At 36.3% G+C, this 27943-nt stretch overlaps 1 protein-coding gene across 1 annotated transcript in view; it reads left to right on the top strand.

The window, feature by feature from the left end:
• CHSY3 (chondroitin sulfate synthase 3) overlaps positions 1–27943 on the top strand; it is a 232088-nt gene that overhangs the window by 6443 nt on the left and 197702 nt on the right. The gene's annotated exons all lie outside the window — the stretch shown is intronic.

Below are 27943 nucleotides of genomic sequence, written 5' to 3'. Positions count from 1 at the left end.
TATTTTAGAGGAGGCATTGATTTAATCTTTATATGAAGTCTCAATGTCTTCTTTAAAAGAATAATGGAAAATTTCATTACCAAGGAGTATTATATTTATGAAACACCTGAGTAGATCAGTTGGGGCACAGCCACATTAAGGCTTTCCTGTTTGGATTTCAGGTTAGTTGAAATGATGCCCATCTTTTCTAGTGTTCATATTCTATGGAAAAACTGATCTATTCCATTACGGGTTGGCATCCTGAGTAAAGGTGAGATTTCACATCTGGTAATAGAATAAGTTATGAACTTGATCAGTAATTTTGTTTCCATATTTCTTTTAAAAGAACCATCTGTGACAGAACTTGCTTAAAATTTTGAATTTCTTTTATCTATATCTTCCATGGATTTCAGGATTTTGTGACTTTTCTTCTGAATAAAAGTTCTTGCAGAGGTAATCGCATTGTTATGGACACATGTTCAAGATTTTTGAATTTGAATAGATGAAACATTCATGATGGAATTATATCTTTTAAAAGATGATGAACAGGCTTTCAGATCTTACAGGAAAGAATTGGACAAAAATATTAAAATACATAGATCATGTAGCTTTTCTTGAATATAAATTATATATTTTATAAACATAGGAATCTTCTAGTATTCTTCTTTACTGTTCAATTGAAGTCTGCTTTATCTGTGTTGTATATACAATTAAGCTCAATACTGAGAGAGAGAGAGAGAGAGAGAGAGAGAGAGAGAGAGAGAGAGAGAGAGAACTCAGAGAAGAAAATATAAACTTGAATTTGGGTTGGAGTCATCATTCTACTACTTATTAGTTTCATTGTCTTTTGTAAGTTACTTCTCTGAGCCTTGGTTTAATTGAACTGAAAGTGAAAATTATAACAGTGTTTACCTCATTGATTTTGGAGATTAAGTGAAATGGTAAAATAAATTATCCCATGTGAAACCCTTAATATAGTGTCTGGCACATAGTAAATTGTCAGATGTTAGCTATTATTACTACAATGCTGAATAAATCATATACTTACTATGTTATATATAACATGGATTAGTTGTTTATCTATAGCAAAAGAGTTAGACAATACTTTTTTTTAGTTAAAAATTCAAGTTTAGGGTTTTTTGGCAAAAAGAAAAAGAAACCAGTATGTTTCAATATTTTAGAAGTACGAGGAATCCATTATTAGAAAACATGGAAGAGTGTTTAAAACATGCATTACAAATATTTGCTTCAGCCTTTGAACATCATATTTAATAACTGATCTTAAGACGATAGAGTGGAAGCCTGGCTGGTGTGGCTCAGGTGGTTGGAGTGTTGTTCCTTACACCGAAATGTCGCCCGCACAACTGTCTGGGCAAAAGCCCAGCTTGCCGGTTTGGTCCCCCATCCAGGTGCATGCAGGGGCAGTCCATGGATGTTTCTCTCTCTCTCTCCCCTTCCTCTTTCTCTAAAATCAATAAGAACATATTTTAAAAAAAGAGGACAGTGTGGAAAATATTATTTAACAAGCAATTACTTAATATACATAATTAAAGAATATCAAACAGGTCAGACTCTACAATAAAAAATTATTACTGTGTAGATTTCTAGATTAGTTTCTGGAACAATAGCCCATTTTCTGAGTTTCTCTAGAATTTTCTGAAGAAGTCAGTAGTATCCCATTCTGCAGTCAACTCACAGTAACTTGTCTCTCAAGGCGGCTGGAACCGCCCCTCGAAGTTCCTCGGTTTTCTCAGGAAATGATGTATAGCTTTAGCTCTCACAATAAGGCCCTGGTGGTCTGGGAAAATTTGTCTTTCCTGTTAGCCTCTTGCTCTGTTTCCTTCTCCATCAACTCCAACCACTTCTTTTCCCTTTGCCTTTAATGATAAAAAAATAAAATAAAATATAAATACCTGTTGATATGTACTGCTTTTCATCAGGTTCTCAGTAAATTAATGTGCTCATGGCAGGCTGATATTCCTGATATTCCAAGAGCTCCCAGGATGTGCACCCAGATCACACTTAGGGCTCAGGAATGGCTTGACCTCTTCAGAATAAATGAGGCCTTTGGCTGCTGGTCAGCCTCAGACCCACTGGTTCTTTGTGAGCCTGAGGCCATTGGAGTCAGAATTGAGATTCTCCCTTCCTACTGTAATTTGACAGTCTGTTCCATGCTTCTCTGCCTCTGGAAGGTTGGGGAGTGTTGGGAGGGGGGAGGCGCAGGGGGGAGGTAAGAGACCAACCGAAGGACTTGTATGCATGCATATAGCATAAACAATGGACACAAGACACTGAGAGGGTGGGGTGAGGGCATGTGTGGGGCGGGGGGCGGGGGGAAGGTCAATGGGAAAAAAAAGGAGACATATGTACTACTATCTGTAATACTTTAAACAATAAAATAAGAAAATAAAAAAAAGAATTGAGATTCTCCCTTCCCTACCTGGAGGTGGAGACACCTAGTTTTCAAGGACATGTGACAGATGTTAATACCAACAGATGCAATGGATTGCTGTTATACTCATTTATACCTCAAGATGTATCTGTAAAAATTACTAAGTGTTTGTGAAAAATTATTCTATTCTATTCAGTCTGGGAGTGTTAGAATTCATTGGCATCCACTGCTGGTTAAGTTCACATTTTGGTTGAGCTCAATCTTGGCTACTGTTTTTCTAGTTATCTGAGCTGCAATCTGGCAGCCTGGGAGGCTGCATATGGCTCTTAAACGTTGTTTGGCAGGGACATGAAGTGGTTTAGGGTTTTTGTTTTGTGTTTTGATGACTTTAGCAGTTTTCAGTCCCCTTCATGTCCTATTGTTGTCCACAATATTCTCCTCCCAGGTTTATTTTAACACCTTGTATGTTGAATTTTCCTTGTGCCTTTATTTTAAGTGGTTCAGGTAGGCATAAGAATCTTGATATTTTGAACCAGATAATCCACATGTTGCAAATTTCATTAAAATATTCTCTAGAAAATGAAATTTCATTAAAATATTCTCTAGAAAATGAAGTGATTTTTCCAGTGGGAATGAGATGTGTATTTTAAATAAGTTAGGGAAGGAATAATTTTTTCAAACTTGACTGTTAGAATCAGTATGTCATACAATATAGTTATATGTACTTTCTTTTTATTAGTATGCTTTTACTAATAACTAGAAAGTCCCCACTGCTAAAAAATTATTTATATAACTCCATTTTCAGCTGGTGTCTTAGCAGAATTGGAAATTCTGTTTTGTTGTTGTCGTTGTTGTTGTTTTGTTTTAGTAGGATCTGTTGTATTCAAGCATTAAAATAATTTTAATTTTAAGGATTCGTTTCCCTATTAGGGAGTTTTGCATTTCATCTATCTAAGAGTCATATTTAGAATAGTTTGAATTTATCTTTTTAATGTTTACAGTTAAATGGAGCCGCAGAATATATATCTTTATTTCACCTAATTAAATGTTGTTTCAAAGAAAACTTAGCTTTATGTTCACAAAAAAATATTTCTCTATGGGTTGAAGAAACCATTTCTTATTACTAAATAGTTTTTTATTAGATTTCTTAAAGAATTAAATTCAGAATGTCTTATGTCTAATCTTGGCCCCCTAAAGGCTATAAACACCCTAGAAAATTCCATTATTTCACAAAAGGATATGTTCTGGAAGTGTTTCCCTGGGCTTGTAATACCAGAGATTTGCACCATAAAAATTTTAACTACATATAAGTTCTTCATAACATTAAGGTTAAATATGCATGCCATTCTAATAGGGCTATTGCATATCCTGTGGCTTCTTCCTATTATGGGCTTTCATCTTATGTAATGCTGATTTTATTGTATCATGAACATGGTATATGCCCAAGAGGCATATTAATATCTGTGGGAAAGTATAGCTTTGGAATTTTTATCTAAAATTTAGTCTTTCAAAAAATCTTTTCTTGGTTCTGATTTAGTTGTTAACTTTACTAAAGGCAGTAAGCTTCTCACACCTACTTTCCCACCCCCATTCAACTTGTCAGATGAAATCATCATGCATTGATTTTATGAAATTTCTTTTCTGCCACACTGTTTCCTTCATTGTACAAAATAAAATTATATTTCGAGTTGAAGAAGAAGCATCGTATGGTTTTTCCATATTTTGTAGTTTTAGTTAGTTCATTTTCATTGTTCGCCAATGCCTTATCCCCTGGATCGTGACAATATATGTTTTTCAAGATGATTTCCAATAGTTGTGAAACATGTTAAGTTTGGACAATGATTTTATGCAATTGAAATAAGCTCCATGATAATAACATAAATATTCATATTAGTTTAAAAACCTTGGATAGTCTTTCTCTTTAGTTGAGCATCAGGATTCTAATTTTCTGAAAAAAAAAAACACAAACAAAAAACAAAAAACCCAAATCAATTTTCTACTTCCACTTTCTTTCTTTTTAAAATATATTTTTTATTGATTAAGATATTACATATGTGTCCTTATCCCCACGTACTTCCACTTTCTTTGTCTTGGTCTCCAAAAAGCTGTTTTTTTAAAAAAGAGTTTTTTAAAACTGATTTTTAGAGAGAGAGGAAGGGAGAGGGAAAGAGAAAGAGAAACATCGATGTAAGAGTGTAACATTGATCGACTGTCTGCTGCAAGCCCCCCACCCCAGGTTATAGAGCCCACAACTGGGTATGTGCCATGACCTGGAATTGACCCAGCAATCCCTCACTCAGTGTATGACACAATACCCAGCCAACTGAGTCACACTGCCACACCGGTCAGGGCCAAAAAGCTGTTTTGAGAAACATTTATTTTAGTAAGTCTCTTTTATACGTAGTGAATTAGTGCTTAACATACAAAGAAATCTATACTATCATTTAACTATACTACATTTTACTTTGATTACAGCATGTCATTTCTTTTGCACAAAGATATAACTTTCAATGAGGTATTTGAGCTAAACATAAACTTCATGGAAATAAAAAAATAGTGTCTTAAATCATTATTTGAAAAATTAGTGTCTTAAGTCATTATTTGATTTTTTGGTTATTAAAAAAAACCTAAGTAAACTAATATTGAGGGGTTGCAGTTTCTCAGAATTCTAATGATCTCTTCATTTACTCTCTATTAATCAATACTCTAGTGAAGGCTTCACCGACTATAAATCAGTTTGAGTCATGACATAACACTTTATGTTGCCCTTTCTCACAAAGGTGTTGAATACTTATAGTATAATAAGTATGTTACAAATTTCTAAATTAACTTAATCAAAATAATTTTTGAAAAAATTCAGCAGGTACTGTTTGGAACTAATGAATGAATGAAGTAATGTCTTAATTTTTTGAGACTGTGAAATCTTTACTTACCATTTATAATTTTGAAAGTCATGTCCCTCATTCTTCACGGTCAGTGGTATCTGAACTTTTCATTATCCCTTTCAGTTTCATTTATTTTTATTGTAGAATTGTTTATTCATAGAATACTAGTACCTCAAAAAGAGATGTTTAAAGAAATATACATATTAATAAAAATAACGTGCAATAAAATAAAATTAAAATGTAACGAAATAAGAGGAAAACAGAAAAATAAGAAAAAAAATTGTAAAAGACACGTTGGGCATCTGTTTTCCTGACATGAAAGAGACCCCTAGCTCACCATGATACTGAAATCTGAGAGAAATTTTTGCTGTAGAGTAGATGGCTTTGAGGATTCCCATCCTTAGCAGCACTTCTGTGTAAGTGGCATAGCATGGCTCTCTTGGGTGTTTCTTATATATCCCCTCAATGTAGGCCAGACTGTAACACAGAAGGGTAGTTGTGCAGGAGGAATTCTACTTGGAGACAATGCAGTACGGTCCTTGCTCGTTTTATTTTAAAATTTAGAGTACTCTTCAGAGAGCCCTTCAGGGTGTTCTCACTCAAATGTTGTATATTAGGTTGGTCCACGGGAAGGTTGAGTTATGCCTATATTCTGGTGAGAACCCAGAGTGCAGCTGTGGTGTCATTGGCTAAGGGGAGGTCAGGGTTGTGCTTTCCTAATCAAGAGGAAGGCAGAGGCACCAGCTACCAATGGAGGAATCAAACCAGATAAAGGGATGGATGGCCACCCCACCTGAGGAGCAGTCAGGCCCAAGAGACTGCCTAATGACTTGGCCTTGAGTTAGCAATGTGGTCGCCTGGCTGTTGAGCTGATTATTAGGAATGTTTGTTTTCATAAACTTAATAATTATATGAGTATCCTGTAAAGGCTGTGAATAATGATATATTTATTAACTTTATTATATATATTTAACTTGAAGGTAACCTTTGCATGCATAAGTTAAAATATTGAAAGACCAACATTTTGATGAAAAATAATATATTTTAGTCATCTAATGTTCTCTTGTACAGAATTAAATTTTCTATGAAATAAGGACATGTAACATACATGATAAATATCTTGAAGTACGTAAAACAGTGTTAAAAAATTAAAAATAGTGTACCTTAGAATTCAGTCATCTTACATCTTCTGATTTAATTTGCTCAAATATATTTACCCAGCACTTTCTCTGCGCAGTGCAGGCACACCAGTTCCTTGTCCTCATGGAGCTCACAGGGAGGAGGAGTCAGGCTTCGAATCAGTCTCTTGCCTTCAGGTCTGGTAGAGAACTGGATTTCTTGTCTTCATCATCTTTAACTCCTTTTCATTCTAAGTCATGAAAACTCCAGTTGGGTCCAGGAGTGTTACCTGTCTCGGACCTAAAGTCAAATGATTCTTATTTCACTTAAATGAGCATCTTCCTCTTTGTTTGTATTACTGTCTTCTGAAGAGGAGAAAAATAAAGACATGCTTAGAAACCCAATTGCATATTAATATATTTTGTGCCTGCTATATAGCACAGAGCACTAGGATTTTGTTTTTTAATTAAGTCTGGAGCTAGACAACTACCTGGCTTCAGATCCCAGCTGTCATTCACTAATTGTATGGCCTTACCTAAGTTATTTTTCTCTGGGCCTTAGTTTTGTCTCTATCAAATGGATATATTAACAGTACTTTACACAGAAATTTTGTGAAGATTAAACAAGTCATGTATACAGCAGCATTCAGAATAATATGTGGCAGTGTTAAGCATTATGCAACTGTTAGCTATTTTTGCAGAATGGCATAAAATTGTGCCAACTCTCCAGAGCCATTGTGAGGTATAAAAAGGTCAATGTATTAGAAGCTCTTAAAATAATGCTTGACACATAATAACTTCAGTATATCTGTTAACTGTTGTTAATATATTCCAGTTAACGATGTTCATATTCCCTTTTTCCCTTCACAGGAGAAAAATAACGTTGATTGGAAAGAGTCAATTGCAATTGCTTTTTGAAAGATAGGCTTTGCTATGGGGGGAAGGTGCTGACTTATGGTTCTTTACCCTGACTCACAGTGGGATCCCCCTGGGAACTTTGAACAATTCTGATGCTGAAGCCCATCCCTGATCTATTAGGCCAGAATCTCTTACAGGTGAGGCGTATAGCATGGCATGCATAAAACTTCCCACATTAGTGATTCTAATGTGGCTCTAGGATCTAGACTACTGTATACATTCTTTTATTAATTTCTGTTTTCAAATATCCAATCTATTCTTTATACCTTAAAATTTACTTTTTGTTTTACTTTCCTTTTGGGAAAATCACAGTAAAGTAATAAACACTTCTGCAGTTCTTTCTACATCTGTTCCAAAGAGCTAGTCATTGGATTAAAGACAGTCCTATATAATAAAAGGCTAATATGCAAATCGACTGAACTGCAGAACAACTGGTCGCTATGATGCGCACTGACCACCAGGGGGAAGACACTCAACGCAGGAGCTGCCCGCTGGTGGTCAGTGCGCTCTCACAGGGGAAGCGCTGCTCAGCCAGAAGCCAGGCTCATCACTGGTGAGCGCAGTGGTGGTGGTGGGAGCCTCTCCCGCCTCTGTGGCAGTGCTAAGGATGTCCGACTGTGGGGAGTGGGCCTAAGCTGTCAGTCAGACATCCCCCGAGGGCTGCGAGACATCCCAGACTGCGAGAGGGTGCAGGCTTGGCTGAGGGACATCCATGCCCCTGAGTGCACGAATTTCATGCACCGGGCCTCTAGTGAATAAATATAAAGCTGTTACTTACAACTGTATTGTGCTTTCTTATGGTCTGATGCTCATTTTTGCATAGAGCTTCATTTTTTTTTAAAAGAAAAACTCAAAATGGATTTTAAAACATTCTTAGGAAAAGATGTAATGTGTATCCATGCAAGCCTTAAGGTTTTATAGCTGTTTTTATTTATTACATTTGAGTAATATATAGTAATGGAGTTCTTAAAATACAGGCATACTTTGCTCTATTGCTTTTCACTTTATTGTGCTTCACAGATGTTTTTGTTGTTTTGGTTTTTTTTACAAATTGAAAGCAAGGCCCTTTACCAGCAAAGAGATTACATCTCTCTTTATTGTGATACCCACTTCATTGTGGTGGTTTAGAACTGAAACCACAGTATCTCCAAGATGTGTCTCTATAGGATGAATGTTTTCATTGACTTGATTGCTTTAATGTTGACTTCTTGAATTGAGGCTCAAAAGGGAAAAAAAGAGTGATTTGGCCCTAACCGGTCTGGCTCAATGGATAGAGCATTGGCCTGCGGACTGAAGGGTCCCAGGTTCGATTCCGGTTAAGGGCATGTACCTTGGTTACGGGCACATCCCCAGTAGGGAGTGTGTAGGAGGCAGCTGATCGATGTTTCTCTCTCATCGATGTTTCTGACTATCCCTCTCCCTTCCTCTCTGTAAAAAATCAATAAAATATATTTTTTTAAAAAAAGAGTGATTTGTTTGATGATTGCAGAAACCATAACTTATTTAATAAGTGGGTAATTTATTTCGATCTGTCATTCTCAACCAGTATTTTCCTGCCTACTGCTATAGCCAACTGCTACAATCCAGGTAAGTACAGGATATATAGGAGTGAAAGGGAAGAAGTCCCCAAGGAGCATAGGAAAATGCAAAGCTTTCTCCAAACAAGAAGTAATGCATAGGGGCATGCCAGAGGAGTGGGGATACATGGGAAGGCAAAGACAGGAGAGCAGCATGATAGGGAACTGTGTGTTTGGCTCCTGTATCTGGAGGCTGGAAAAATGAGGCTCAAAGGCTGTTGGTAAAACTTGATGATGGACCATGTATATCATCTGCAAAGGTTTAGAGTGTACCTTGTAAAGCAGTGATTCTTAGAATTACTGGGGTGATGTAATTGGTTTAGATTCAATTATGATGGAGCCCATGAATTTATGTTAAAAATCTCTCTGGGAGATTCTAACAAATAGAGTGAAAAATCAGTTTCATGGATATTGGGGAGCTTTGAAGGGTTCTTCATAGGTGAGCACCATGATCAGCTTACCATGCAGTGCCTGTAGCACGGGAGGATGGATTGGAGGCCCTTGTGCCTAGGGATAGCACACATGACAGTTAGGAGGCTACTGCCCCAGACCAAGTGAGAGATGAGTCTTGAAAGTCAAAGTGGAAGTGGAGGTAAGGAGATGGAATACCTGGGCTATTGTACTGGTAAATAATGCTGCAGTGAACATAGCGTGCATATATCTCTTCAAATTAGTGTTTTCATTTTCTTTGGACAAATACCCTGAGGTGGAATTAATTGCTGGGTCATATAGTAGTTCTATTTTTAATTTTGTGAGGAACCTCCATAGTGGCGGCACCAATCTGTATTCCCACCAGCAGTGCCTGAGAGGGCTCCCTTTTCTCCACATCCTCGCCAGCACTATTCTTTGTTGTCTTTTTATAACAGCCATTCTGACAGGTGAGAGGTGATATCTCATTGTCCTTTTGATTTGCATTTCCCTGATGGTTAGTGATGTTGAGCATCTTTTCATATGTCTCTTGGCCATCTGTATGTCTTCTTTGGAGAAATGTCTATTTAGGTCCTCTATCCATTTTTTAATCGAATTGTTTCATTTTTTTAAATGTTGTTTGGTTGATGGTTTCCATTCCTGTGTAAAAGTTTTTAGTTTGATGTAGTCCCATTTGTGTATTTTTCTTTTGTTTCCTTTGCCAGGGAAGGCTTCTGGGAAGAGGTGACATTTGAGCCCAGAGGCAGAGCATTAGAATGAATTTGGAAAGAGTTGAATATATAGCATAAGGACATAGCCAGTGCAAAGGCCCTGAGGTATGTGTGGAAGTGACCAATGTGGTTTAACTATAAAAATCCAGGGAGAAAGTGGTATGAGAATGAGGTTCCAGACAGGCGAGAGCCAGAGGGCAGAAGAGAAGTTTAATAAGAGAATGAGAAGATTTTAAAGAGCCAAGTGAGTGGTGTGACATTTCTGACTTCAAGTTCCTTATTTTTGTATTCTAAATAATAATTTGTATTTGAACATGTAAAATCATGATCTGATTTTTTAGATACATATAGTGTGATCTGAAAGGTATCTTGATGCAAACTGTAACATTTAAAAGCACTATATTTTTTAATATTTATGTCAAATATCTGCATATTAAATATAAACATATTAAATATTACATTTAGTATATTACATTATACATTAATTATATAAATATATATTAATTATGCATATTATATTTAGTATATGTATATTTACACATAAAACATTTATTAATATATGACCTTTGAGGGAAGATTTACTAGGGAGTCACAAAAGTATTACTAAATGAATAATAAGTAGATATTAGACATAAAGCATAATAAATGTTGTTATAAATTTGGGCTTCTATTTATTATATGTGATTTACCAGAACTTGTATGCAATATATTATGTCATTGTATGATTTTTTGCAATAGGATTACAAAATAAATTTTGAGTCATTAAAGCATATACAATGGAACTTTATCACACAATATTATTTGGCAATAGACAAAAGTTCTTTTTATTTCCCTTGAAATTTTGGTTGATAATTTAGGTAAGTAATTTATTGCATATCTACAAGACATTAGCTGTTACACCTGGAGGTTATTCTTATAATGTAGAATCATTTTAGAAAATGTCTGTCTGAAATGGCTTTGGCTTAGTGCTCCAACTCTCGTAAGGTACATATCTTACTGTGTGAAACTGGAGTTTTGGAACTATGAACATATATAGTTCTGTTTTGTGTCTTAATTAGTTGAATTGTAGGTGCTGTAGCTACAAATAGATTTAGAGCAGGATACCTTCATATTAATTACATTGCCTGTAAATCCATCATCCTTGCTTTCTTACTTATGTAATTGCTTATATTAAGATTTATGTCTTTCCCCTATATTTGTTTAAAACTCAGCATTTCTCATATTTAACCTTTGTCTTGTCATGGTTTCCCTTTTTAAAAATTTAACCTTAAAGATTTATGAAATTGTGGTTATTAAATTACAGCAAGAATGTCTTCTGACTTTGGAAAGTCTATGGAAAGACTCACTATAATCAAATAATCTTCACTAATCAGTATTTGCTCTTCTGACAATATATTTTACAGTAGTGTTTATAAATGTTTATTTTTATTGGTTATAAGCATGTAACTAATGATTGGTCTAGTTATTATGCACATTTGTTATATATTTGTTATCATAATATTTATACATTCAGTCCAGTAAATTCTGCATAGAGATTGCATAACACTTAATTAAAAAAATAATTTCAAAATCCATTAAAATTGATTTACTTTTTCATTTGAAGAGCATTTAATAGTCTACCATAAATTAGTTTTTGAAACCTAAGCAAGATAGTGAATGGCAATATATTAATTGGAATATATAATTATGATCATAATATAATTATGACATTTCTATAATAAAACAAAAACTCAGAGCACACCCTGTAAAGTGTAGGCCTTTTTATGAGGTTCTATAAGGTCCTAATTTAAAAGCTTTAAAAATATATATATTTCTTTATTGATTTCAGAGAGGGAGAGGGAGAGAGAGATAAGAAACATCAATAATGAGAGAGAATCATTGATCGGCTGCCCCCTGCACACCCCCTACTGGGGACTGAGTCCGCAACCCAGGCATGTGCCCCTGGCCGGAATCGAACTTGGGACCCTTCAGTCTGCAGGCTGACGCTCCATCCACTGAGCCAAACCGGCCAGGGCTAAGGTCCTAATTTAAATAAAATTTAATTTTCTTTCTTTTATTCTCCTATTTAAAATTTAAAAAAAATTTATTGAATTTAGAGAGAGGAAGGGAGGGAGGGCAGCCGTCAGTCTGTTCTTTTTCTCTATGAGTCTGTTTCAGTTTTGTTTGTCCACTTATTTTGTTCTTATTTTCTTTAAAAAATATATTTTTATTAATTTCAGAGAGAAGAAGGGAGAGGGAGAGAGAGATAGAAACATCAATGATGAGAGAGAATCATTGATTAGCGGCCTCCTGCACGCCCCCATTGGGGATGGAGCCCACAACCTAGGCACATGCCCTGAACCGGGAATCGAAGTGTGACATCCTGAGCCCCATCCACTGAGCCTCACCGGCCGGGCTTATGTCACAAAAGATTTATTTCTTTTAAATGCTGTACCTACTATTGATGTAAATTTAGATGAGTCTGCATCATTTTAACAGTAAAGGTGAATAGCCCATGAAGACAGGCTATAGGTCTTATTGTAGCTTAAAAAGCAGTGACAACAACCTGATCAAATGCTGATCTGTAGCTATTAATTTCTACTCTAGCCCATTAAGAATAAATGCTATGCTTGGAAATACCTGAAATGGATAGAATTTCATTATGCTTAAGATGAACAATAATCTAAGCTTCTAACCTTCTTCCTGAGTGTATAAAATAATAACTGTCAAATTGATTTTTATTTATATCTAGCTATAAAAATAAACTGTTGATTATTAGTTGTATACCAAATACTGTACTGGGCTGTAAGGGGGAGCGAGATGAAGTTTCTTTTGCTTTATGGTACAAGTGGACAGCAGGCTCAGAGCAGGTTACTAACTTCCCAGGTCACACAGCTAGAGAGCTGTGAGCGTCTTGCTTTGAACTCTGGTTTATTTGATTTCAGAAACCATATTCTTCTCGAAATAAGTGTACATTGACATTCTGCCTAAGGATTCAAAGAATGACATTTCATTTTTATTTTAAAACTACAATGTCAGATTGAAGTAGAAAGTTCAAGTATACTTAATATGAGGAAATCATAAAGAAAAGAGGTAGGTGACAAAGGTCAGACGATAAAGGCCCTAAATGGAGAGCTGCTGTCATCGATTTTAGCATTCTTTTCACTAGATGTGGTTACCGGTTAGAGATTGAAAAGTGAATGAAAGGACCAAAATTATTACAGTTCTTCCAGTGCTTAGCATGTAGGTTTACAGGAAGAATACCTAACAACAATAAAGTTTTCATTTTCAATAGAAACAGAAAATTGTATATTTTACCCTACCTCAGGGCAAGAATAAAAATGTGGGCTGTCTGTTTTATCTAAATTGTATTCTTTCTGTTGTACTGTTTAGAAACAACAGCACGTGAACATATGTTATCACACTAGAATTTCACTTATTGCAATATACTTTGAGAACTCATTATTTTATCTTGAAAATATTTCTTCCTCTGATAATTAGTTTATGATAGAATGAAGATTTTCATTTACTGCTCAGTAATACATACACTTAGAGATTTTATAGGAATAGTTAAATATGCATCTATTTAAAAGAGCTAAAATTTTATAGAAACCCTTATTGTTTTAGTTTTACTATGAGCATTTTATTAATATATTTTTTTATATATTTCAGAGAGGAAAGGAGAGGGAGAGAGAGAAACGTCAATGATGAGAAAGAATCATTGATTGGCTGCCTCCTGCATGCCCCACATTGGGAATCGAGTCCACAACCTGGGCATATACTCTGACTGGGAATCGAACTGTGACCTCCTGGTTCACAGGTCAACACTCAAACACTGAACCAAGCCAGCAGGGCTGCTATGAGTGTTTTATAATTATTTGTTTATAGGAGTGACTTTTACATGGACTTATAGTGTTAATAAATTCTTGTGAAAATTCCCAAGGATAAATGGGCTTATTGCCATTTTTGTTAGAGTTATTTTAATGATCTGGCTCAGGTTGAGTGCCAACTAAAGGCGTTGCTGTAGGAAGACCATGAAAACAAAAATGGTATTTTGGTAACAGAATAAGAAAGGTACTGCTATTTCTGGAGTCAAAATGTAAGGTCATACAGTAGAAATATCAGAACATTAGACCATGTCTGAATGAGTGTATTGGAAGCACTTATCAAGTATAACATTCCATGTATTATTCTAAGCATGATCTCCTTCTTTGTATTGTGTAGGGTCTAAGTAGAAAAGAGGATGTCTAACCGAAAATACAGTATTAATGACCTGGAAGCGAGCATGGCATTGATGAGTTGCCTACAGACAAGCACTAAAGATGTTTGAAAGGAGCCATCCCTGGGGGAACTGTGAAGTTCAGGCAGGAGGGCTTTGTGGAAACGTTGATCTTGACTTTGAAGAATAGGTAGGTCAGTTCTCCAAGCATGGGCTGTGCACGATGCCCTGGGCACGGTGAACAGGCTGGCTTCACTTAGGTTAGAGCTACAGAAGAGGGGGTCATGGCACCAAAAAGAGGAAGCTAGAGATTCTACCCACGTAGGACTGATTGTGCCAGTGACTACGTAAGAGCCTAACTGTTGGTGAAAAGCAATGCAAAAGCTACAGACAGGAGATGATAAATGAACCCTAAAAAGGCATGAATGTGAATCTTCTTCCACCTCTGGGGATCTTCTAGCCTTCTGATTAATTGGAATTCAGGGAACCCTCGGGCCACTAGGTTACCTTAATGTCCTCTTTGCAAACAGTTTAATCAAATTTTTGTCAAATGTGTCTCAATCTTTCCAATCCAGTTGCCTCTATCTCAGCCTCTTTGACTTTTTACAACCTTCCTATAGCAACAGTTTAGGCTCATATGTCATGCTAATTGAAAAAATGTTTGTTTGTTTTTTCATTTTGAATAATCCACTGAAAACAGTTACTGTTTAGTGAAGCCTTGTAAGTAATTATTTTTTGTAAGTAATATATTTTTTAAAAAAATATATATATGTATTTGTAAAAAATATATCTAACCTAAAAATGTGGCAATATCCTTATTTATTAATGCTGTTCTACCACCGTTGGTACTTATGTAGAATCTGACTCTTTGCCTCATGCGTCTCAGTGATTGGCAGGGCTTATTTCTTCCAGCGTAGCTGTAAGAGAAGGCCCTTGAAAAGAAGACACCCATTATTTGCTGTCTCAAATTTTAATTAAGAACATTATTAAGTGCTTAATAAATTATACCTGGGCTTTTAATATTTGTATTTTTTAAAAATTATTTTCACTAACCTTTCTATATGGAAATCAACATTTATCAGCGTAATGTTATAGATATTTGGGTAGATGTGTGTAAAGACATTTTACAAGTTATTGTGTCAGATAAGAATGAATTTGATTGAAGAAAACAGAAAACTTGGCATTAGTGGTTTTTGTTTGTCAGTTTTCCAGATGCACAGGTGAGGAGGCCATGACTAAGTGGATGCTCAGTGATATCATTATGGCCCCATGCTTTTACTGCCCTTTTGCTCTGCCTCTGCTTAGAGCGTTGGCTTCTCTCCTCATGCTAATAGATTTTAGGCACTTTTAAGTGTCTGATCCTAGTTCCAGGTTGGAAGGGGAAAGACTTTCTACTGGCTTGAGATCAGTCCCACTTTTAGTGATGTTATTTCTCCCCATGGACTTCTGCCTATATATCCCCGGTTGGAATTGTGCCATGTAGCCATCCGTGGCTGCAAGAGAGGTAGGTAAACTGAGTAGTTCTAGCTTCCATAGAAGAAGGAAGCAAAGAAGAAAGAGCTTTGGAACACGTGTGAATACAGCTAACGTACGATATTGGGTTTACTAGAGAAACAGGCCAATAGGATGTATGTCTATCTAGCTGCCTATCTAGCTATCTGTAAAGAAAGAGGTTGTAAGGAATTGGTTTACACTATTTGGGGGCCCCTGCAAGTCCAATGTCTTCAGGGAAGGCAGACAGGCTGGAAATTCTGGCAGGAGTTGATGTTGCAGCTCAAATCTGAAAGCAGTCTGGAGGCAGAATTCCTTTCTTCTTAGCTTTTTGGGGGGCTTCATCATTTTTTTTTTCTTTTAAAGTCTTCACCTGATTGGATGAGGCCCACCCACACTATGAAGTGTAATTTGCTTTATTCAAACTTTACTGACTTAAATGTTAACCACATCTAAAAAATACATTTATAGCAACAGTTAGACTGCTTTTTGCCCAAGCAGCTGGGTGTCATAGTCTAGCCAAGTTGACACATACAATTAACCATCACACCTACGTTATTTACTAAGGTTTGATCATAGCCAATGGTTTAGAATTTTTGCACATTCAAGTCCAGTAGTAGCTTTAGTGTGTTGACATCTTTCTGATTCATGTTTAGTTTTTGTGTATTAAACATGAAAATTAAAATACATGGAAATTAAAAAAATTTTCTATGTATCTAGGGGAATTTTCATGTTAATTCTGAAACAGTTAAAAAGCTAATATCAATTTAAACAAGAGAATGACTTAAAACAAAGGTATATTGAGATTGTTTAGGCTCTTATTTAGTTGTAGGTGGTAAATGACTTATAGCCTTTTAACCAATAAGATTGTTTTTTTATCTAAATGGACCAGGGAATGCTAGGAGGGATAGTGGAATGTTTGACTGGCCTGAAAATAATGGGGTTTCTCTATTAGCTTTGATATCAGCTAGCTCATCAGTTTGTCTTTCTGAACCACCTATAAAAGAGGACTAGTAATAGATTTTCCACCTTTCCTGCTGAATTGTGACAATGAATGAGATATTAGATTTAAAAATGGTTTATGAAATAGAAGATAAAAATATATAGAGACATTAGAATATAGAGAAAAATGTCTTCTAATCACCTCTTTGATTGAAGGGATGGCTTGGCTGATGAGCTGTCAAATGGGAAGGTTAGAGCTGATGCAGACATAGAAATGATCTGGGCCAAGTCTGATCGGGTAAACTTTAGCCCAGAGAGCCTCAAAGGAACTTGCATCTCATGAGTGTGATTCTGAGGAAAGCAATCCAAGGGCCATTTCCTGGCAGAATGAGGAATGTTTTGAAATTAACATCAGGCTGCTAGGTTTGGTCAGCATGGCAGCTGTTACAATCCATTCTTGTCCTGCCCTCTCCTTTGGAAACAATTATTCAACTAATATTGGCACAAATTAATTTAATAAATATTTTAAGAACAAACTTCTAAAGCTAAGTATTAATTTTAAAAAATTAAATAAATAAGGGAGTAACAGAAGAGCTTACCTAATGTTGTATTTATAAGAACAGCCTTTAAATAGTTTTGTGATGTTAGTTAATTTTACTTGTACATAGAATAATTAGGCATGACTAAAAATCATCAACAAGTTCTTAATTCAGTGAGCCATCATTTCAAGCATATCAAAATCAGCTAAACTTCCAAAAATAGTTGATTATAAATGTACCTGCTGAATAGGATTTACATAATCCTGACTATATTTAATATTGATCTCTGACTTCTTTCATATAATCTTAAATGCCTTTGGGAGAATGATTTTAATGCTTATATATGATATCAATTTCTCATTTATAAAATTTATAATGTATACCTAGCAGTTTAATTCCTTTAAAAATATTGATTTTGAAACTCATAAGCACTAGCTGTTAACTCTTTTCCTTGATCATGTGAAATGGACACTCAAAATTTCAAAGTTGTTTCAAGTTTTTCGTGTTGGTTATTTGTGATCTAGCAGTTTCACTTTTAGACATTTATCCTGTGGGGGTAGAGATGATTTTAGATTTGTGTGTAATATTTAGGATGTGAGACAACCTAAATGATAGAGGGAAATAGTTAAGCTATTGTATATTCATGACAGAATTACAGACAGCTATTAAAAACGATTTTCTATGTTTATTATATAAATTAGAAAAATGCTTATGACATAATGTTTTGTAAACAGAATGGGATAAAAATGGGATATACATCATTACCTCAATTCAATATCCTATATAATAAAAGGCTAATATGCAAATCGACTGAATGGCGGAATGACTGGTCACTATGACGCTCACTGACCACCAGGGGGCAGATGCTCAATGCAGGAGCTGCCCCCTGGTGTTCAGTGAGCTCCCACAGTGGGAGCGCCGCTCAGCCAGAAGTTGGGCTCACAGTTGGCGAGCACAGCAGCGGTGGCAGGAGCCTCTCCTGCCTCCGCAGCAGCACTAAGGATGTCCAACTGCCGGCTTAGGCCCGCTCTCCGCGGGGAGCGGGCCTAAGCTGTCAGTTGGACATCCCCAAGGGCTCCTGCACTGTGAGAGGTTGTAGGCCAGGCTGAGGGCCCCCTCCCCCATCCTAGTGCACAATATTCATGCACCGGGCCTCTAGTATTTATATATTGTAGTATAATTAGGACTTTGGGGATACTACATTGCACTGTGATTTTTGATAAGAGTATAAAATACTGTGGGTACTCTAATGAAATTTAGAGTGCTTTGTATGTGGGGAAATTAAAAAACACATACAAACAAAAATGATGTGTTTATTGCCAGATGATGGGCATAATAAGAATTAGACCCTCTATGAGCATAGGGGTGTATATATTCTTTCTGATTGGTGTTTTGGAATTCTTAGGATATATTCTCAGAAGTGAGATCACTGGGTTAAAAGGCAGTTCCATTTTTAATTTTTTGAGGAAATTCCATACTGTTTTCTACAGTGGCTGCATCATTTTTCATCCCCATCAACAGTGTTCTAAGTTTTCCTTTTCTCCACATCCTTGCCAGCACTTGTGTATTGATTTATTGAGGTAGCCATTCTGGCAAGTGAGAGGTGATACCTCATTGTAGTTTGAATTTGCATTTCTCTGATGATCAGTGATGTTGAGCATTTTTTCATATGTCTTTTGGCCATCTGTATGTCTTCTTTGGAGAAGTGTATATTCAGGTCCTTTGCCCATTTTTAAATTGGGTTGTTTGCCTTCTTGGTGTTGAGTTGTATAAGTTCTTTATATATTTTGGAAATTAACCCCTTATCATTGACAAATATGTTCTCTGTTCATTGCAGCATTGTTTACAATAGCCAAGATCTGGAAATAGCCCAAGTGCCCATCAGTAGATGAGTGGATAAAAAAGTTGTGGTACATTTACACAATGGAATACTATGCAGCTGTAATAAAGAAGGAGCTCTTAACCCTTTGCAGTAGCCTGGATGGACCTGGAGATTGTTATGCTAAGTGAAATAAGCCAGTCAGAGAAAGATAAACACCGTATGATCTCACATATAGAACTAAGGCAGGGATATATGAAATAGATGAACAGATATCAGAGGGGAGGGTGTAGGGGCTACTGGATAAAATAAGGTGGAGAGATTAGCCAAACAATATATATACATATCCCATGGGCACAGACAACAGTGTGGTGAAGGCCAGGGGATGGGGGATGGGGACTCGGTGGAGGTGGGGGAAATGGGGGACATCTAGTAATAGTGTCAATGATAAATAAATTTAAAAAAGAATTAGAGCCTCATGTTACATGAAACACACTAAGAGCTGGGCTTTAAAGGAAGACACATTACTAAAAAGACCTATTTTAGCTACTGTGCTAAGGAGTACATTTCTAGTGAAGATAAAATGTCCTTGGTTGCAACATGTTTTCTCTTATGCAGTTATCTTTGTTTTTAATGTGAGAAAAATTTTAAGTATCCAAATGCACATTTCTGACATAAAGTTTCTGAAATATTTTGTTTTGAGCAGTCCCTTTAATGATTAAATAATTTCTCTTTCTAATCGCAACTATAAATGAAGTGTTTTTTAAATTATGTATCATTTTTTTCCTTCTAATGTTCACATTAGTCATATATGAATTATGAAGTAAGAAACTCAAAGAAAACTTTTGTTTATTTTGGGCAGTCCATATCTTTATTCTGTGTCATTAAATTAGACTCGCTACACAGCCTTACCTCAGAACACTCATTTTCCCGTGTCAAATAAAGAAGGGCAGACATTACTCTTGAAGTCACTCTGTCATTCATCCAATTAAAAGGTTGGTTCTTGACAATCTGTCATTTGGACAAAATATGCATTTGGCACAGTTTGCATTTTCAGAGTTCATTCATCCACAACAAGGATGACAAATAGCCATGTAGGGGAATTCTTCACAAACAGAATTGCTTGGATGAAAAGGAGGAATGGATGAAAAAGAAAAATGAAAATTGTTGTACTTGGAAATGAGATGGAGATACTCTTGATTTATTTACTTTTTACTAAATTCTGAGTCAGTCACATGGAAATATTGCATTTTAAAGTAAGTGCTATAACACAACGTTCACCACTCAAACTCTAAACCAAGGTTGCCACATTCAGGTGTTGACTTCAAATAGCTCACATACCTCTGGCCGCTGTTAGACCGCGTTCATCTGCAGAGCTGACGCAGGACGGTATCCTGGTCAGTGCTTTTCAATCCAGATGGCTGCAGAGCATGTTCTGACTACACAGATCTTTTTAAAAATTTTATTTTTCAATTATGGTTTATAGCTAATATTACTCTACATTAGTTTCAGGTATAGACCATAGTGGCTAGACAGTCATATACTCTACAAAGTGTTCACCTCGATATTTCAACTACTCACCTGGCACCATACATAGTTACTATGATATTATTGACTGTATTCCCTATGCTGTAATTTGCATCTCTGTGACTATTCTATAAATACCAATTTGTACTTCTTAATACCTTCACCTTCCCCCCCAGACCCCAAACCTCCTCCCCTATGTCCACCTTCAGTCTGTTCTCTGTGTCTATGAGTCTGTTTCAATTTTTTTCTTTGTTTATTTTGTTCTTTAGATTCCACATATAAATGAAATCATATGGTATTTGTCTTTCTCTGTCTGATATTAAACTTAGCATAATATCCTCTAGGTCCATCCATGCTGTCACCAAAGGTAAGATTTCATTCTTTTTTTTTTTTGATCGAGTAATATTCCACTGTATAGGGAATATAGCCAATAATATCATAATAATTATGTATGGACCAAGTGGGTACTTGAAACATCAGGGGACTACCCTGTAAAGAATATGATTTTCTTTTTTTTAATCATGTGTATCTTTTTAAAAAAATCTTTATTGTTGAAAGTATTCCAGATGTCTCCTTTTTGCCCCATTAACCCCATGATTTTCTAACTACTATGCTGTACATCCAAAACTAATACAGAGTAATATTGAATGTAAACTGTAATTGGAAAAAAATTTTTAATGCAACTGATTTTTCTGAATATTTATTTGTATCCTGCTACTTTACTGAATTCATTTATTAGTTCTAATAGTTTTTTTTGGTAGAATCTTTAGGTTTCTCTGTTTAGTATCATGTCATCTGTAAATGACAGTTTTCTTCTTCCTTTCCAATTTGATGACTTTTATTTCTTTTTCTTGTCTGATTGCTGTGGCTAGGACTTTAATTAATATGTTGAATAAGTGTGGTGAGAATGGACATCCCTGTCTTGTTCCTGATCTTAAGGGAAAATGCCTTTAGTTTTTCCTCATTGAATATGATGTTAGCTGTGGGTTTGTCATATATGGCCTTTATTATGTTGAGGTATGATACCTCTATTCCCACTTTACTGAGAGTTTTTATCATAAGTGGGTGCTGGATTTTGTCGAATGTGTTTTTTTCATCTATTGATATGATCACATGATTTTTGCCCTTCATTTTGTTTATGTGGTATATCATGTTAATGGATATTGTACAAACCTTGCACCCAGTAATAAATGCCACTTGATCATGGTGTATGATTTTTTTTAATGTATTGCTGCATTCAGTTTGCTAATATTTTGTTGAGGATTTTTACATCTATGACAACTTTTTATTTGTTGATTTGGAAGGCAACTTTTGGCAAAAAATAAATAACTTGGAGGTTTAAAAAAATTCAGGATTTCAGAGCTCTAGCAAAGTACTAATTAAAAGAGAATCTATTTTATATTGTAATTAAATAATACGCGTGTCCTTATGTAAAATTTTAGGAAAATTTGATAAGTTTATAAAATTCTTTAGAAGAGAAAAAGGACACTTCTAAAACAAAACCTACATTTGGAGAAAATGAATTTGCCTCTAATTGACTTTTGGTTCTACATATCCTACAAAATAAAGGTCAAACACTTTTGCATGGCTTATGGGTCAGGATTTTTGGTTGAAAGCAAAGTACCACCTCTGGCTAATTTATACAGAGGAGACTTATTAAAGGATTTTGGGCAGTTCACAGAATTCTGGTGGAACCTGAGACCCAGGTTGAGGCCAGGCTGCCAGAGCCCAGAATTATGCTCCAGCCCCCATCTGGTGTGATGTCAGGCGTCACCGTGGCTGCACATACAGCAGGCACTACCCCCAGAGCTACAGGAGATCAGCTGTAGCTGCCTTATAGCCTCCACCCTTGCCAGCCAGCAACCTGCACTGTTTATGCTTCTTCATGTCACTGGCTTCCTGGATCATGTGGGCCTGGTGGGGAATTCCTAGGTCAGATTTCCGCACCCCAGCTCTAAGAAAGGTTAGGATCGTGACCATGTCCAATTTTTTGTTTCTTTGACATATATAAAATGGGGGATTCCTCAACCATAAGAATGAAATATAAGTGATGAAAGTTCAGAAAAAAAATTAAAATGTATGTGGCATGCAGAGTCTTAAACTACCAACTCATAGCTTACTTAGTTCCACCCTCTTGTTGCCTCATATACTCTGCATTGTGGCCATTTACTCCCTGTTATCCTCAGCATCTCTTATACTTTTCTGACACTGTGATTTTACTCATGTTGTTTCCTGAGTCTGGAACTCTCTCCTCTCCCATTTATGTAGACTGTCCTTTAGGGGCTACCTCAATAACCACATTTTCCTTGACGTTTTCCTTTTTGCCCTCGGAGGAAATATCTTCCTTCATTTAGAGCTCGAGCTCTCTCTTGCTTTCTTATTCCCTTTTTGTTTTCTGTCTCATCCCCACTTAAGCTCTTCAAGAAGAGGTGCCATGCCTCAGTTATTTGTGGAACTTGAAGTCATACTGATTATTAAGCTATATTCACTGGTCCAACCTCTCCTCAAATTATTATTATTATTTTAAAGTTTATTTTTCATTAGCTGGAATAAAAGAAGGTATTCACATTTATTGACCCAGACACCATGGATAACAAGACATATATTAACTTATTTAGTTTCTGCAATAACCCTGAGGCTATGTATTTTTATCCCCATTTTACAGGTAAAGAAAACTGATACTTTACAATAATCTTTTATTTGATGATGGATTTGGGAGGTAGAATTTATGTCTACCGTTTTCTTCACTTAGGGCATGTTGCTGATTGAATGGATAACAGTTTACAGATTAGCTTCATTTGAGCCTTATGTTTATCCTGCCACCAATGGAAAGCCCCCCTTAGGGTCCTTTCTTGGACTTCAAGGAATCAATAGTTGCATTCTTATGGGTCTGCAAGTTCTCTTCACAAGTTATTGTATTTTTGTTTTGCTGAAAATTGAAAATATATAATGACACATGGAGAGATTATGGATTTTCTGGATAACATCGTTATAAGGTCTTGCCATGCACTGTGTATATTTATATCCATGTTTACTCTTTCATTGGAGCCAAATAGAACTCTTCATTATCATGAGTGAAGGGTATAGATATAGTGCATTAAAACCATAATGAAGATTAAACATCAACAACGTCCACTGGGAAAAAGGTTTTGAAGTAGTTCAAAAAGATGAAAATGCTGGAGGAATTGCTTCATCAAATGGTGATCATTTCGACTCAAAAGCACCCCGTGCCCTATATAAATTGCAAAACAATTGTGACACTAAAATATTGCTAAATTAATGTTCATTCAGTTGTTGATGGATTGCCGTGTTTGTGGCTTGCCACTATAAAAGTGAGGTTAAGGGGGTCAACTATTAAACATTGTCATAAAATTTGGAAGATGTTAACTGGAAATCTCACAAAATTAGATGAATGCTAGGCAGGTTGCACAGAACTGGGGAACACACATGTATGAGAGTTGCAGTGAAGTTGCTTTCTATGAATATCTGTCTACTATTCAATGCTAAATCTCTTTTCTAATGATAGCTCTTCCAGGATTCTTAAACTTAGGGTTTCCTCTTGGAAAGTGATAAGCAATAGTCACAGAACTATTGTTTTCCTCTTGGCATCAACACTTAGTCTACAATCTCTCTTTCCTGTGCAGTTTGGGAAAGGGCCAGCTGAAATTAATATGAGGAAGAGTCAGCATCTCTAACCCAGAGGTCTCCTTTCTTGGACTAAGATAAGAGACTCATCTAAATACCCAGGTAGTTTGCTGGCAGAGGTGAGGACAAGGGAGAAGACCAGCTGCACTAGACTGGTAGTGTAAGATAACAAGAAAGAGCTCTGTTTTAATTTCCTTAAACAGAACTACAAGCTATGTAGGAAGATGGTCTTATAAATTGCCTATGGGCCTTCCGTCCATTCATTTGGAACAGTGAAATTAATTTAGCATTTTGAACTGTTTGATCTAAATTTTTAGATCAATACACTGTTGAAAGTGTTACATGAAAACAAATGTATCCTGCTTACAGATGGAGATTCCAGGTTGTATAGTTTTTATTTTTTTCATTACAGAAGTAATGCATGCCTCTTATCAAGTCACACTATACACAGGTCAGGGGAACAAAAAGTCTCCTTTCTCTGTACCCTTCACAATGCGTGTGTTCATATTTTAGACCATAACGATGGCTTTTTGAATACAAAATGAATGACACAGCACAATTAAGAAAATTGTCATTTATTAAGCAAATGCTGATGTCAAATGGTAATTTTAGTACACTAATATTCCCTGGTAAGAAATCTGTTATTTTCTGTTTATTTCTTTGAATTTGTCTCCCCAAATTAACTGAATTGGAAATGTTGGGCTTCAGTAAAAACAGATGTCTACTTAAATATCTGATTACTCCCATATCCACAGTCAGTGAATCATCCCGCAGCCTCTGTGAGCCACTGCCTGGGTTTTGTAGGTGAGGATGGGCACTCGGAGACGGGCAGGAGGAACGTGGCACATGGCACATGCGCCTGCTGGGAGGAAGCTGAAACAAAAATCGCTAGTCTGTTCTTTTCAAATTGGCCTGGACACCCCAAGAAAAGCCACAGGATAAATATGGCACAGCTTCTTGAAGTCTCAGCTTTGCTTGAAGTTTTAAGGACAAAAAAAGCTATAATGAAATAAAGTTATGTTAAGGACTTAAACATAAGCGGGAAACCATAAAAATATTAGAGGAATCCATAGGCAGCAAAATCTCAGACATATTCCGAAGCAATATCTTCACCTATACAGCTCCTAGGGCAATGGAAACTAAAGAGAAAATAAACAAATGGCACTACATCAAAATAAAAAGCTTCTGCACAGCAAAAGAAACCATCAACAAAACAACAAGAAGGCCCACTGCATGGGAGAACATATTTGCCAATGTTATCACCAATAAGGGTTTAATCTCCAACATTTACAGGGAACTCATACAACTTAACAAAACAAAGATAAACAACCCAATCAAAAAATAGGCAATGGACCTAAATAGATACTTTTCGAAAGAAGACATAAGGAAGGCCAAGAGACATTTGAAAACATGCTCAAAGTCATTAATCATCCAAGAGATGCAAATCAAAACGACAATGCGGTACCATCTCACACCTGTCAGAATGGTTATCATCAACAAATCAACAAATGACAGAGAAAAAGGAACCCTCGTGCACTGCTGGTGGGAATGCAGACTGGTGCAGCCACTGTGGAAAACAGTATGGGGTTTCCTCAAAAAACTAAAAATGGAACTCCCATTTGATCCAGTGATCACAATTCTAGGAATATATCCCAAGAAACTAGAAACACCAATCAGAAAGGATATATGCACCCCTATGTTCATAGCAGCACAATTCACCATAGCAAAGACTTAGAAACAGCCTAAGTGCCCATCAGCAGATGAGTGGATTAAAAAATGGTGGTACATCTACACGATGGAATACTGTGCTGCGGTAAAAAAAGGAATTTTTACCATTTGCAACAGCATGGATGGAACCGGAGAGCATTATGCTAAGTGAAATAAGCCAATCAGAGGTAAATATCACATGATCTCACTTATTTGTGGAATATAATGAACAACATAAACTGATGAACAAAAACAGATCCAGAGACAGAGAAGCATTGATCAGACTGTCAGACCTCAGAGGGAAGGTAGGGGAGGGCAGGGGTAAGGGGGAGAGATCAACCAAAGGACTTGTATGCATGCATATTAGCCTAAGGAATGGACACAGACACCAGGGGGGTGAGTACATGAGTGTGGGGGAAGCAATGGAGGGATAAGGACACATATGGAATACCTTAATCAATAAAGAAAAAAAAACCCACTAAGCACCTAATTTATAGGAATTTGTAAGTTTAATGAAAGAAATTATTTTTAGGCATTAAGCATATACCATCAATCTCTAAGGATATGGATCTATATCCTCTGCCCTTATGGGTACTTTCGTCTGGATAAATTTGAGAAACACTGTTATATATTGAGGATACAGAGAGAGAAGAGAGTCATGGTTTTTTTCATTTGGGACAGTATGAGAGAAGAGATGGATAGATAAAAATTGAGCATTTGTCACTCTTTTTTTTTTTTATTCCTCACAGTATGTAGCATAATACCTTACAGATGGTAGGACATGTAAAAATGCCTGTGGGCTTTTTTATTCAGTTTCTGTTCTTGTTAAGGAAAAATAATGCTGGCCATTGAGCACTAGCTCTGAAACTTTGCCAGTAAGTTTTTTCAAAAACTCATCAACAGGCTGGTACTTTTAAAATTTTTTAATCGTGTAGATCTAAAGGCTCTGACTCTCTCAGAGAAAAAAGAACAAGACTTTGAGAAAAGTGAAACTGTAAAAATATTATTCAAGCCACAAAACCTATTTTTAACAGTCTTCCCACACTTAGCAGTGACTTAAATAGCGTCAGAAAAGCACAACTCGACTTGGTGAGGTGCTGGGTGAGGTACAGGGAGGTGCTGGGATGAATTTTTCACCTTTATGAATACAGCTATTTTGCTCACCAGCTGTTTCTTTTATCTTTATGTATGGGGGCTGATGTTAAGTAGCATGGTTGAAGTAATTTTTTGTTTGGTCTAGAAAAATAGAGCTTTCTGGGAAAAAAATTTGTTTTATTTCATAGCTGCTTCCTAAAGAATAAGTTTGAAGACAGATTAGGGGACTTGGGGAGTAAATATTTCCAGAAAAGATTTATTCAGACAAGGATATTATTATGCAAAGTTAGGTCAAGGTAAAATATCTAATTATAATATTGAAAGTAAATGTTTTAAATCTAACATTCCAAACATAATTATAAATTTATGTGAACTTTTTGTTTAGGTTGAAATTGTGTAAGTTCATAGATAATTCTGCATTAATCTACACTCTCTTTAAATTAAAAAGGTACATTTAAACAAAATATATGAAATGTTCTATTTTACATAAAATATGGGTTACATTAAATACCGAAGCATCTTAGTGTACTAGTAAGTTGCTTTTAATGTTTAATAATTGGTATTTATATGAGTAATTTTATTGAAGCAACCCATATTTATATACATAAACTAGAGGCTTGGTGCACAAAATTCGTGCAGGATGGGGGGGTTTTCCCTCAGCCCAGCCTGCACCCTCTCCAATTTGGGACCCCTCAAGGGATGTCCGACTGCCAGTTTAGGCCCGATCCCACAGGCAGTCGGACATCCCTCTCACAATCCAGGACTGCTGGCTCCCAACCGTTCACCTGCCTGCCTGCCTACCTGCCTGATTGCCCCTAACTGCTTCTGCCCCTAACTGCTCCCCTGCCAGCCTGATCAACGCCTAACTGTTCCTCTGCTGGCCTGGTCACCCCTAACTGCCCTCTCTTGCTGGCCTGGTCACCCCCAACTGCCCTCCCCTGCAGGCCTGGTCGCTCCCAACTGCCCTCCCCT

Source organism: Myotis lucifugus, unplaced genomic scaffold (genome assembly GCF_000147115.1).
Source record: "Myotis lucifugus unplaced genomic scaffold, Myoluc2.0 scaffold_1, whole genome shotgun sequence".
Lineage (NCBI taxonomy): Eukaryota > Metazoa > Chordata > Mammalia > Chiroptera > Vespertilionidae > Myotis > Myotis lucifugus.
This window is presented reverse-complemented; position numbering and strand designations above follow the sequence as displayed.